Genomic DNA, 15,086 nt, shown 5'->3' with positions numbered 1-15,086 from the left:
TTGGCGTAGGGGTTCCCTTTTAAGATCCATAACAGACTAAAAATAGCCTGGTATAGAACTTGGAGGACCCCATGGCATTTTATTTTCCATTTTGGCGTTGAGTTCCCCTTCAAGCACATGTTGCACCACAAGTCGGATCATCATGATCCGACTTGGATGCAACTTCCATTAAAATCAATGGGCTCTCATAGGGAAACTTTGATTTTCACATGTCAAAAGAAAAAAAACCGCCTGACGTGGCTTAACGCTGTATGCCAGTGCTTCCAGGAGCAGAGGGGTTTTGACAGAAAAAAAGCCTGATGTTTGTAAATGCTAGGCACGTTTAGTGCTTGAGCGTTAATTTATTTCAATGACCAAAAAAATTATTCTTATCAATGAAATTAATTAACACCCAAGCTAATAACACCTGTAAAGGCGCCTTAATGCGTTATGCCTAGTACACACAATCAGAAAATCGGATGAAAAATACCGCTTTTGAAGCGATCGTACAATATTCTGATCGTTAGTGCACCGCTTTCGAGAGCCAATCACGACAGTTAATGCAAAATTATCCCAAGAGGTAAACATAAATGTTTTTCTCCTACGATACCAGAACTAACAATTTTTGTTTAGTTAATACAGTATTCATCCAAAATAGAATTAGAAGACCAAGACCACGCATGCTCGGAAATTAAAGAATAGATTACTTCACTTCCGAAGTTGTATTCTGTCGTACATGAAATTTTGTAACTTTAGTACCTTCTTCATTTCGGATATGAGAATAGCATGAAAAAAAAACACTGATCATTCGTCCGATATTCTCATTGCGTGTATGAGACATTACAGAGTTTTGTAAGTGTCAGGCTCTTTTTCTGCCAAAACGCTATTGCCACAAGGAAAGGCTCCTAAGACTTCCAGTGTGCACGAGGCCAAATACTGCTTTAACTTCTCTCGGTGCTTGTGTTTCCTGTAGAAGGAGGAGCCTAGCTGTCATGTGACCATCCTGGAGTATGATGTGATATGCTGTAAAGAAGTCCCAGTAGGTAACAATAAACTAAGATTTTAAAAATTCATTAGGCCCCTTTCACACTTGTGCGAACTAGAAGTCGCCCGATTTTGACTGGACTTGAAGCAATGCCTATGTCTATAGACCTCAAACGCATCAAAGTTAGACCAAATTACTGCAGGGACTACTTTGAAGTTGTTGCAACTTGAAGTCGCACAGATATGAACGGTACTCATTGGAAATCATGAAGTACGACTTGTCATGTAACTGCAGTCCCAAATCTCAGGACAAGTCGCACAAGTTTGAAAGGGGCCTTACTTGCGTTTCAAGCATATGGCCCTTAACATGAGTACAGCGTCCAACCTCAGTATATTTCAGCCTATTATAGACTATGACAGGCTGCAGGGCTGTACGCTGCACTTGTGCTACCTGGGCACAAGAAAACACTGGGTTTGAATGCACTCCATGTGCATATGCCCTTAGAGCAATTTTTCTCAACTCCAGTCCTCAAGTACCCCCAACAGGTCCTGTTTTCAGGCTTTTCATTATTTTGCACAGGTGATTTGATCAGTTTCACAGCCTTAGTAATTACCACATCTGTTTTATCTGAGGGAAATCCTGAAAACATGACCTGTTGGTGGTACTTGAGGACTGGAGTAGAGAAACATTGCCTTAGAGCACGTGATTTATTTTTACTGTGCAAATGACCGAACATAATTAGCCATACTTTAGCTTTGGAAAGGAACTAAACTCCAAAAAATACTCAGCTCTGCACTCCAGCAATGCAACAGTTATATCCTTCACTGACCATGATCTCCTCCCTGGGCTACTTCTGGGTGCCAGGTTTTTAGCCTCTTAATCAGGAGAATGTCGTCACCCCACACACGTGCAGTAAATATTTCTGGCACAGCTGGAGTGTGTCCGGAATCCATGCTGAGCTGTGCATGTGCAGCTCATTGAACATTCATTAGAAGGCAAGTGTGTCTTATTTTTACATTTTAGGTTTAGTTCCACTTTAAAGAAACATGGATAGAGCTGGGAATGGTTAAAACTGCGGTTTCTTTTTATATTATTTATTTTTGAGGATTTTCCTTCACTTTTTGTTCTGTAGCCATATCAGGAATTAAGTTGGAATCTCTCTGCTGCAACAGAACACTTGTAAAATAACCATAGTTCCTCTTTGTGTCCACCTCCTGCACAGCAGAGCATAGACTGCGAGCGAGAGGAAGTGGCATCACTAGCAGTCAATCAGGGATTCTGACAGCAGAAAATAGACAGATGACCTCATCATTGCACTGTCCTATTACAGGCTTGGGATGGGAAGCTAAGGGCTCATTTAGATGGGTACTGAGGCCTGTCCTCTGTGCTGAGCTGCTTTTTTTGCAGCGGCTGCACAGTCACAGTCGCATGTCAACATTTGACACATGAGCAGGGGTGCGCACACAGATCCGATATGCCAGCCAAGCGTCTGCATGCACTTCTATGGGCTGCACACATGCAGATGTGAGGTGGATGAGCATGAAGCAAAAGACAGCTCAGCACAGAGTACGAGCCCCCAGCGCCTGTCTAAAAAAGCCCAAAACTGGGTGTACAGTGATAAAAATTCAACAAGCTTAGCAGAAACCAACTGAATTTTGATCAGTGTGTGGCCATCCCAGATCGCCGTCTGTTGAAGCAAGAAAATGTCACCAGCACACCATGGATCTCCAGAATGGGTTCAAAGCTTTAAGACCCATACACACGATCAGATTATCGAACGATCTGTCGTCCGTTTTTTGTGGCATGCTAGACTGATGTGGAAAGTGAAGAGGTTATTTTCATACTAATTTTCCCGTACGACAGAATTCTACTTCAGAAGTGATGTCATGTGTTGGATTGCTTTGTATGTGTTCTTTTGTCTCTGAGCATGCCTAGTCTTGCTCTTAAGATTTTTTTCCGTCGAAATCTGTACTAATGAGACGTAAATCGGACGTTGTATTACGGACAACAAAAATTTTATAGCCTGCACATCAGGATTTTGTCAGCCGAAAAGTCGGAGTCAGCTGTCGAAAACACCATACTAAAAATCTGAAAATCGGCAGATCGGTCGTCAGACGAAATTTCCCTTTAGATTTTCTTATCATGTGTACGGGCCTTTAATCAGCGACCACATCATGACAGCAGATTGCAATGTTTCAGAGCCACGCAGGACCCCTTCATCAGGGAAGTGACGAAACCTTGCAATCTGCTGTAAGGATGTGATCGCTGATTTAAGCTTTGCACCCACTCTGGAGATCCTTGGTGTGCTGGTAACATTTTCTTGCTCTGACTTAACACGGTTCCAGCTGGTGGTCGCTCCAGCACCCTCTTATATGCACAGCCATTTCTACAGGAACGTGTGCATTGGGAGTTGTTTGTTCCCCATCTGTTGAAGAGACATGCTGGAAAGCTTTTACTGATCAGCCGCTACAGCTGCTGATCAGTGAATTCTGCCATCAATGGCTTCCGAATTTTCCTGCCCGGGAATTCCTCCACCCACCTCATTCGTGTAGATGGCAGAATCCTTGGGCTGAACAAAAACAAATGAACTGTATATGGCCAGCTTTAGAGCTGGCTCACACTTTAGTTGAGAGCTACGTTTTTCTGCATATGATTTTTGGTGTCCCTTTCACATTTCCTTGCTGCTGTCAGCACAGAAATGAATGGAATGTCACTTTGTGACATTCCACTAAAGAAAAAAAAGGAAATAGTGCCCTGTGTTGTGAAAAAAAAACATCATCCCCTTCGGTGGGTGCTGCGATCACTGCCTACAAAGAAAAAGGAAACCTAGTGTAAACCTTCCCTAATTTTAAAGTGATTGTGAAGTCTTGCTTTTTTCCTATAAAAATAAACTAACATGTTATACTTACCCGCTCTGTTGCAGTTGGTTTTGCACAGAGTGGCCGGGATCCTCCTCTTCTGTGATCCTGGCTCCTCCCTCCTGTTCAGTGCCCCCACAGCAAGCAGCTTGTCAAAGCTCCCTATGTCCATTCAGATGGGAGTCCCGCCCCTCTCTCTCCTGAATGGCTAGCTGAATTTGACTGACAGCAGCAGCAGCCAATCAGGAAAGTCTCTAATGGCTAAGACACTCATGGACATCGCTGGACAGAGAGAGACCTCTGGAAAGTGTTGGGGGGGCTGCTGTACACACTATGCATTAAGATAAAAAAAAAACTTCTGACTTCACAACTTTAGGTGTTTGTTACTCCAGCATTTCATATATTCCTGATACGTGCCTGCTGTATCATGTAGTTATAATAACAAAGTATCCTGTTCTTTATGTATTGCTTCCTTTATGGGAAATTCCTGGAGTTCCTGTCAGTCCCGCTGCTTTCCTATTAAACTGGCCACACTAATGCCTCGTACACACGCAACTATAATTGGCCGTGAATTTTCGGGCAACGTCCGATCGGCCGATTTTCGGCTTGTTAGTATGATGCTTTCGACAAACGACTCTGACTTTTCGGCCGAATAAAATCTGGTGTGCAAGCTATAAAATTTTTGTTGGCCGTCAACACAACGGGCGATTTTCCGTCAGTCAGTACAGATTTCGGCAGACAAAAATCTGATGAGCAAGTCTGGGCATGCTCAAAGAAAAAACACACGGAAAGTAAACCAACACATGACATCACTTCTGAAGTCGATTTTTGTTGGGCTAGAAAATTTGTGTGCAGTCTAGGCACATTCCAACCAACAAAACACAACTCTGGACAAAAGTCGGACGATCGGTCGGCCGATAATCGTTGCGTGTCTACGAGGCATAAGCAAGAGAGCACACCGTTGTCAGTTCTTTAGCTATGCTGGGGAATTTGTATGCTCTCCTCCAATTATAAAACTGTCCTGATACCCGCCTCCCGTTGCACAGCCATTCACTGGGAAGATCAGTGTACTGCGGCTTCTCCTCCCCCCAGCTCTTATGCAGCTGAGAACAGAGGGAGTGTGATCACTTTTTTAAAAGGGAAAAATAGTATTTCTAATGTTTTTATATCTATACAAAAATGTTTTGCCTTTCATTTCCACTTTAAACTGAATGGAATGTTTTACACTCACTTTAAATGATCTGCAGCAAATAAAAGTGGAGTCACCAATCTGCCTGTGATCATACCAGCCTCATGTTGACTCTCTGACTTCAGCATTTTCTGAGTGACTGATGTAAAACAAGCTGCATATACTCATCATGGATCTGTAACTCAGAAAGCATTCCAGCCGGAAAGTTTCAATCAGCTGGCTATTCCACAAGGGGGTGATCAGTGGCAGCCAACGTATTCTGGGTGCAGTGGACTGAACTTCTGTGAGCAATGACAGCAGTTCCACATCAGACAGTTGGGAACCAAGGGGTTAAATCATTTGAGAAGAGCCGATCACATCCCCAGGCTGATAGTGTCTATGATACTCGGCGGTATTAACCCTGCCCAGTCCACTACCATGCAACACCCCAATGCTCCCAGTACACGTGGCTGAGCCCTCTGTGCACCCTACAGGCTCTCACTAGGAACATATCCTCATCGCACAACCGGCACACACCGCTCATTTTATCTCATTGAATGTCATGCTTCCTCGTCTCACCTCTTTCCGGGCCTTCCCAGCAAGACTGTCTCTCAATGATGACGTCACACGGCGTGGGGCGGTGGCAGCTTTGCAGCCTGACCCCCCCCCCCCGCTCTATGTCCTAACTCAGCCATGTCAATGTAGTGGGCACACTGAAATACATATGAACACTGTACTGGATAGAAAGTTCTGTCATAGAAGAGAGGTGACTGTACCAATGAAGTGTCTACAAAGCTGAGGATTAGCAGCACAGCACAAAAGTGCTAGAAAAAGTCTGTATTTCTATTTTATCCTCCAGGTATGCTTAATATAAAGCTTACCTGTGAGTTAAATGAATATCTCCTAAACATGAGCAGCAGCTGGTGACATCACTGGCGCATGCATCTGAAAGAACGGCACGGGTATGCTCTGTGGCAGTGCCACAGCTGTAACTTCCACATGCATGTGTAATGTGTGGGAGTGACGTCATTGCAGCTCGGCCATTCAAGTGGCTGCAGCCTGGGAACCCAGAAGGAAGACCGGGTGAAGATGGAAGCCTCTGCAGCAGTGACAATGTGCCGCTGGAGGGCTTCATTTCAAGGAAAGTCTTTCATGATCTGCTAGTATACACAGTCACATCATACATGTCACTTCTGAGTCAGCAAGAAGGAGGAGAGCAGATGCATGTCTGCTGGGCTCCCTACCTGCTTTCCAGCAGCACCCGCCATGCCGGTCCAGCAGATGGGCATGTTGAGCCTGGGATACATGGGGGGGGGGGGGGGGCATTGCTCTAATGCTATATACTGCTCACTGACTGCCCCGCCACTACATACTGCTCGCTGACTGCCACGCCACTACATACTGCTCACTGACTGCCCCGCCACTACATACTGCTCGCTGACTGCCACGCCACTACATACTGCTCGCTGATTGCCCCGCCACTACATACTGCTCGCTGACTGCCACGCCACTACATACTGCTCACTGACTGCCCCGCCACTACATACTGCTCGCTGATTGCCCCGCCACTACATACTGCTCGCTGACTGCCACGCCACTACATACTGCTCGCTGATTGCCCCGCCACTACATACTGCTCGCTGACTGCCACGCCACTACATACTGCTCACTGACTGCCCCGCCACTACATACTGCTCGCTGACTGCCACGCCACTACATACTGCTCGCTGATTGCCCCGCCACTACATACTGCTCGCTGACTGCCACGCCACTACATACTGCTCACTGACTGCCCCGCCACTACATACTGCTCGCTGATTGCCCCGCCACTACATACTGCTCGCTGACTGCCACGCCACTACATACTGCTCGCTGATTGCCCCGCCACTACATACTGCTCGCTGACTGCCACGCCACTACATACTGCTCGCTGACTGCCCCGCCACTACATACTGCTCGCTGACTGCCACGCCACTACATACTGCTCACTGACTGCCCCGCCACTACATACTGCTCACTGACTGCCCCGCCATTACATACTGCTCACTGACTGCCCCGCCACTACATACTGCTCACTGACTGCCCCGCCACTACATACTGCTCACTGACTGCCACGCCACTACATACTGCTCACTGACTGCCCCGCCACTACATACTGCTCGCTGACTGCCACGCCACTACATACTGCTCACTGACTGTCCCGCCACTACATACTGCTCGCTGACTGCCACGCCACTACATACTGCTCACTGACTGCCCCGCCACTACATACTGCTCACTGACTGCCCCGCCATTACATACTGCTCACTGACTGCCCCGCCACTACATACTGCTCACTGACTGCCCCGCCACTACATACTGCTCACTGACTGCCACGCCACTACATACTGCTCACTGACTGCCCCGCCACTACATACTGCTCGCTGACTGCCACGCCACTACATACTGCTCACTGACTGCCCCGCCATTACATACTGCTCACTGACTGCCCCGCCACTACATACTGCTCACTGACTGCCCCGCCACTACATACTGCTCACTGACTGCCCCGCCACTACATACTGCTCACTGACTGCCCCGCCACTACATACTGCTCACTGACTGCCCCGCCACTACATACTGCTCGCTGACTGTCCCGCCACTACATACTGCTTGCTGATTGCCCCGCCACTACATACTGCTCACTGACTGCCCCGCCACTACATACTGCTCACTGACTGCCCCGCCACTACATACTGCTCGCTGACTGCCACGCCACTACATACTGCTCACTGACTGCCCCGCCACTACATACTGCTCACTGACTGCCCCGCCATTACATACTGCTCACTGACTGCCCCGCCACTACATACTGCTCACTGACTGCCCCGCCACTACATACTGCTCACTGACTGCCACGCCACTACATACTGCTCACTGACTGCCCCGCCACTACATACTGCTCGCTGACTGCCACGCCACTACATACTGCTCACTGACTGCCCCGCCATTACATACTGCTCACTGACTGCCACGCCACTACATACTGCTCACTGACTGCCCCGCCACTACATACTGCTCACTGACTGCCCCGCCACTACATACTGCTCACTGACTGCCCCGCCACTACATACTGCTCACTGACTGCCCCGCCACTACATACTGCTCGCTGACTGTCCCGCCACTACATACTGCTTGCTGATTGCCCCGCCACTACATACTGCTCACTGACTGCCCCGCCACTACATACTGCTCACTGACTGCCCCGCCACTACATACTGCTCGCTGACTGCCCCGCCACTACAAACTGCTCACTGACTGCCCCGCCACTACATACTGCTCGCTGACTGCCCCGCCACTACATACTGCTCGCTGACTGCCCCGCCACTACATACTGCTCGCTGACTGTCCCGCCACAACATACTGCTCGCTGATTGCCCCGCCACTACATACTGCTCGCTAACTGCCCCGCCACTACATACTGCTCACTGACTGCCCCGCCACTACATACTGCTCACTGACTGCCCCGCCACTACATACTGCTCACTGACTCCCCAACCACTACATACTGCTCACTGACTGCCCCGCCACTACATACTGCTCACTGACTGCCCCGCCAATACATACTGCTCGCTGACTGTCCCGCCACTACATACTGCTCGCTGACTGCCCCGCCACTACATACTGCTCACTGACTCCCCAACCACTACATACTGCTCACTGACTGCCCCGCCACTACATACTGCTCACTGACTGCCCCGCCAATACATACTGCTCGCTGACTGTCCCGCCACTACATACTGCTCGCTGATTGCCCTGCCACTACATACTGCTCACTGACTGCCCCACCACTACATACTGCTCACTGACTCCCCAACCACTACATACTGCTCACTGACTGCCCCGCCACTACATACTGCTCACTGACTCCCCCGCCAATACATACTGCTCGCTGACTGTCCCGCCACTACATACTGCTCGCTGATTGCCCTGCCACTACATACTGCTCACTGACTGCCCCGCCACTACATACTGCTCACTGACTGCCCCGCCACTACATACTGCTCACTGACTGCCCCGCCACTACATACTGCTCACTGACTCCCCCACCACTACATACTGCTCACTGACTGCCCCGCCATTACATACTGCTCACTGACTGCCCCGCCACTACAAACTGCTCACTGACTGCCCCGCCACTACATACTGCTCACTGACTGCCCCGCCACTACATACTGCTCGCTGACTGCCACGCCACTACATACTGCTCGCTGACTGTCCCGCCACAACATACTGCTCGCTGATTGCCCCGCCACTACATACTGCTCGCTGACTGCCCCGCCACTACATACTGCTCACTGACTGCCCCGCCACTACATACTGCTCGCTGACTGTCCCGCCACTACATACTGCTCGCTGATTGCCCCGCCACTACATACTGCTCGCTGACTGCCACGCCACTACATACTGCTCGCTGACTGTCCCGCCACAACATACTGCTCGCTGATTGCCCCGCCACTACATACTGCTCACTGACTGCCCTGCCACTACATACTGCTCACTGACTGCCCCGCCACTACATACTGCTCTCTGACTGCCCCGCCACTACATACTGCTCACTGACTGCCCCGCCATTACATACTGCTCACTGACTCCCCCACCACTACATACTGCTCACTGACTGCCCCGCCACTACATACTGCTCACTGACTGCCCCGCCACTACATACAGCTCGCTGACTGTCCCGCCACTACACACTGCTCGCTGATTGCCCCGCCATTACATACTGCTCACTGACTGCCCTGCCACTACATACTGCTCACTGACTGCCCTGCCACTACATACTGCTCACTGACTGCCCCGCCACTACATACTGCTCACTGACTGCCCCGCCACTACATACTGCTCACTGACTCCCCCCCACTACATACTGCTCACTGACTGCCCCGCCACTACATACTGCTCACTGACTGCCCCGCCACTACATACTGCTCGCTGACTGTCCCGCCACTACATACTGCTCGCTGATTGCCCCGCCACTACATACTGCTCGCTGACTGCCCTGCCACTACATACTGCTCACTGACTGCCCCGCCACTACATACTGCTCACTGACTGCCCCGCCACTACATACTGCTCACTGACTCCCCCACCACTACATACTGCTCACTGACTGCCCCGCCATTACATACTGCTCACTGACTGCCCCGCCACTACAAACTGCTCACTGACTGCCCCGCCACTACATACTGCTCACTGACTGCCCCGCCACTACATACTGCTCGCTGACTGCCACGCCACTACATACTGCTCACTGACTGCCCCACCACTACATACTGCTCACTGACTGCCCCGCCACTACATACTGCTCACTGACTGCCCCGCCACTACATACTGCTCACTGACTGCCCCGCCACTACATACTGCTCACTGACTGCTCCACCACTACATACTGCTCACTGACTGCCCCGCCACTACAAACTGCTCACTGACTGCCCCGCCACTACATACTGCTCACTGACTGCCCCGCCACTACATACTGCTCGCTGACTGCCCCGCCACTACAAACTGCTCACTGACTGCCCCGCCACTACATACTGCTCATTGACTGCCCCGCCACTACATACTGCTCGCTGACTGCCCCGCCACTACATACTGCTCGCTGACTGCCCCGCCACTACATACTGCTCGCTGACTGTCCCGCCACAACATACTGCTCGCTGATTGCCCCGCCACTACATACTGCTCACTGACTGCCCCGCCACTACATACTGCTCACTGACTGCCCCGCCACTACATACTGCTCACTGACTCCCCCGCCACTACATACTGCTCACTGACTGCCCCGCCACTACATACTGCTCACTGACTGCCCCGCCACTACATACTGCTCGCTGACTGTACCGCCACTACATACTGCTCGCTGATTGCCCCGCCACTACATACTGCTCACTGACTGCCCTGCCACTACATACTGCTCACTGACTGCCCCGCCACTACATACTGCTCACTGACTGCCCCGCCACTACATACTGCTCACTGACTCCCCCACCACTACATACTGCTCACTGACTGCCCCGTCACTACATACTGCTCACTGACTCCCCCACCACTACATACTGCTCACTGACTGCCCCGCCATTACATACTGCTCACTGACTGCCCCGCCACTACAAACTGCTCACTGACTGCCCCGCCACTACATACTGCTCACTGACTGCCCCGCCACTACAAACTGCTCACTGACTGCCCCGCCACTACATACTGCTCACTGACTGCCCCGCCACTACATACTGCTCGCTGACTGCCCCGCCACTACATACTGCTCGCTGACTGTCCCGCCACAACATACTGCTCGCTGATGCTCCCAGCCACTACATACTGCTCACTGACTGCCCTGCCACTACATACTGCTCACTGACTGCCCCGCCACTACATACTGATCACTGACTGCCCCGCCACTACATACTGCTCACTGACTCCCCCACCACTACATACTGCTCACTGACTGCCCCGCCACTACATACTGCTCACTGACTGCCCCGCCAATACATACTGCTCGCTGACTGTCCCGCCACTACATACTGCTCGCTGATTGCCCTGCCACTACATACTGCTCACTGACTGCCCTGCCACTACATACTGCTCACCGACTGCCCCGCCACTACATACTGCTCACTGACTCCCCCACCACTACATACTGCTCACTGACTGCCCCGCCATTACATACTGCTCACTGACTGCCCCGCCACTACAAACTGCTCACTGACTGCCCCGCCACTACATACTGCTCACTGACTGCCCCGCCACTACATACTGCTCGCTGACTGCCACGCCACTACATACTGCTCGCTGACTGTCCCGCCACAACATACTGCTCGCTGACTGCCCCGCCACAACATACTGCTCGCTGATTGCCCCGCCACTACATACTGCTCACTGACTGCCCCGCCACTACATACTGCTCACTGACTGCCCCGCCACTACATACTGCTCACTGACTGCCCCGCCACTACATACTGCTCACTGACTCCCCCACCACTACATACTGCTCACTGACTGCCCCGCCACTACATACTGCTCGCTGACTGTCCCGCCACTACATACTGCTCACTGACTGCCCCGCCACTACATACTGCTCACTGACTGCCCCGCCACTACATACAGCTCGCTGACTGTCCCGCCACTACACACTGCTCGCTGATTGCCCCGCCACTACATACTGCTCACTGACTGCCCCGCCACTACATACTGCTCACTGACTGCCCCGCCACTACATACTGCTCACTGACTGCCCCGCCACTACATACTGCTCACTGACTCCCCCACCACTACATACTGCTCACTGACTGCCCCGCCACTACATACTGCTCACTGACTGCCCCGCCACTACATACTGCTCGCTGACTGTCCCGCCACTACATACTGCTCGCTGATTGCCCCGCCACTACATACTGCTCACTGACTGCCCCGCCACTACATACTGCTCACTGACTGCCCCGCCACTACATACTGCTCACTGACTGCCCCGCCACTACATACTGCTCACTGACTCCCCCGCCACTACATACTGCTCACTGACTGCCCCGCCATTACATACTGCTCACTGACTGCCCCGCCACTACAAACTGCTCACTGACTGCCCCGCCACTACATACTGCTCACTGACTGCCCCGCCACTACATACTGCTCGCTGACTGCCACGCCACTACATACTGCTCACTGACTGCCCCACCACTACATACTGCTCACTGACTGCCCCGCCACTACATACTGCTCACTCACGGCCCCGCCACTACATACTGCTCACTGACTGCCCCGCCACTACATACTGCTCACTGACTGCCCCGCCACTACATACTGCTCACTGACTGCTCCACCACTACATACTGCTCACTGACTGCCCCGCCACTACAAACTGCTCACTGACTGCCCCGCCACTACATACTGCTCACTGACTGCCCCGCCACTACATACTGCTCGCTGACTGCCCCGCCACTACAAACTGCTCACTGACTGCCCCGCCACTACATACTGCTCATTGACTGCCCCGCCACTACATACTGCTCGCTGACTGCCCCGCCACTACATACTGCTCGCTGACTGTCCCGCCACAACATACTGCTCGCTGATTGCCCCGCCACTACATACTGCTCACTGACTGCCCCGCCACTACATACTGCTCACTGACTACCCCGCCACTACATACTGCTCACTGACTCCCCCGACCACTACATACTGCTCACTGACTGCCCCGCCACTACATACTGCTCACTGACTGCCCCGCCACTACATACTGCTCGCTGACTGTACCGCCACTACATACTGCTCGCTGATTGCCCCGCCACTACATACTGCTCACTGACTGCCCTGCCACTACATACTGCTCACTGACTGCCCCGCCACTACATACTGCTCACTGACTGCCCCGCCACTACATACTGCTCACTGACTCCCCCACCACTACATACTGCTCACTGACTGCCCCGCCATTACATACTGCTCACTGACTGCCCCGCCACTACATACTGCTCACTGACTGCCCCACCACTACATACTGCTCGCTGATTGCCCCGCCACTACATACTGCTCACTGACTGCTCCGCAACTACATACTGCTCACTGACTGCCCTGCCACTACATACTGCTCACTGACTGCCCCGCCACTACATACTGCTCACTGACTGCCCCGCCACTACAAACTGCTCACTGACTGCCCTGCCACTACATACTGCTCGCTGATTGCCCCGCCACTACATACTGCTCACTGACTGCTCCACAACTACATACTGCTCACTGACTGCCCCGCCACTACATACTGCTCACTGACTACTCTACCACTACATACTGCTCACTGACTACTCTACCACTACATATGCTCACTGACTACTCTACCACTACATACTGCTCACTGACTACTCTACCACTACATACTGCTCACTGACTACTCTACCACTACATACTGCTCACTGAATACTCTACCACTACATACTGCTCACTGACTACTCTACCACTACATACTGCTCACTGACTGCTCTACCACTACATACTGCTCACTGACCGCTCCACAACTACATACTGATAACTGAATGTCCCGCTACTACCTACTGCTCACTAGCTGCCCCACCACTACATACGACTCACTGACTGCCCCGCCACTACAAACTGCTCACTGACTGCCCCACCGCTGCATACTGCTCGCTAACTGTCCCACCACTACATACTGTTCGCTAACTGCCCCATGACTACATACTGTTCGCTAACTGCCCCACCAGTACATACTGCTCGCTAACTGCCCCACCACTACAAATTACTCACTGACTGCTCTGCCACTACATACTTCTCACTGACTGCCCTGTCACTACATACTGCTCACTGGCTACCCTGTCACTACATACTGCTCACTGACTGCAAAACCACAACATACTGCTCGCTGACTGCCCTGCCACTACATACTGGTCGCTGGCTGCTCCACCACTACATACTGCTTGCTGACTGCCCCGCCACCACATACTGCTCGCTTACTGCGACCACCACTACATACTGCTCAGTGATTGCCCCGCCACTACATACTGCTCACTGACTGCCCTGCCACTACATACTGCTCACTGACTGCCCCGCCACTACATACTGCTCACTGACTCCCCCGACCACTACATACTGCTCACTGACTCCCCCGACCACTACATACTGCTCACTGACTGCCCCGCCACTACATACTGCTCACTGACTGCCCCGCCACTACATACTGCTCGCTGACTGTACCGCCACTACATACTGCTCGCTGATTGCCCCGCCACTACATACTGCTCACTGACTGCCCTGCCACTACATACTGCTCACTGACTGCCCCGCCACTACATACTGCTCACTGACTGCCCCGCCACTACATACTGCTCACTGACTCCCCCACCACTACATACTGCTCACTGACTGCCCCGCCATTACATACTGCTCACTGACTGCCCCGCCACTACATACTGCTCACTGACTGCCCCACCACTACATACTGCTCGCTGATTGCCCCGCCACTACATACTGCTCACTGACTGCTCCGCAACTACATACTGCTCACTGACTGCCCTGCCACTACATACTGCTCACTGACTGCCCCGCC

The 15,086-nt window shown here is 51.8% G+C and overlaps 1 protein-coding gene across 2 annotated transcripts in view; it reads right to left on the bottom strand.

Annotated features, from left to right (window-relative positions):
* Positions 1-5,661, bottom strand: part of AIMP1 (aminoacyl tRNA synthetase complex interacting multifunctional protein 1) — a 135,259-nt gene extending 129,598 nt beyond the window's left edge. The window contains exon 1 of one of the 2 annotated variants that reach the window (XM_082256986.1): positions 5,570-5,661. The gene's annotated coding sequence lies outside the window, so the exon portion shown is untranslated. The remainder of the gene's footprint in view (positions 1-5,569) is intronic. The other variant, XM_082256984.1, reaches the window with a different exon arrangement.
* Positions 5,662-15,086: the final 9,425 nt, after the last annotated feature.

The sequence above is a fragment of the Pelophylax lessonae genome (genome assembly GCF_965119305.1).
Source record: "Pelophylax lessonae genome assembly, chromosome: 1".
In the NCBI taxonomy this organism is placed as follows: domain Eukaryota; kingdom Metazoa; phylum Chordata; class Amphibia; order Anura; family Ranidae; genus Pelophylax; species Pelophylax lessonae.
This window is presented reverse-complemented; position numbering and strand designations above follow the sequence as displayed.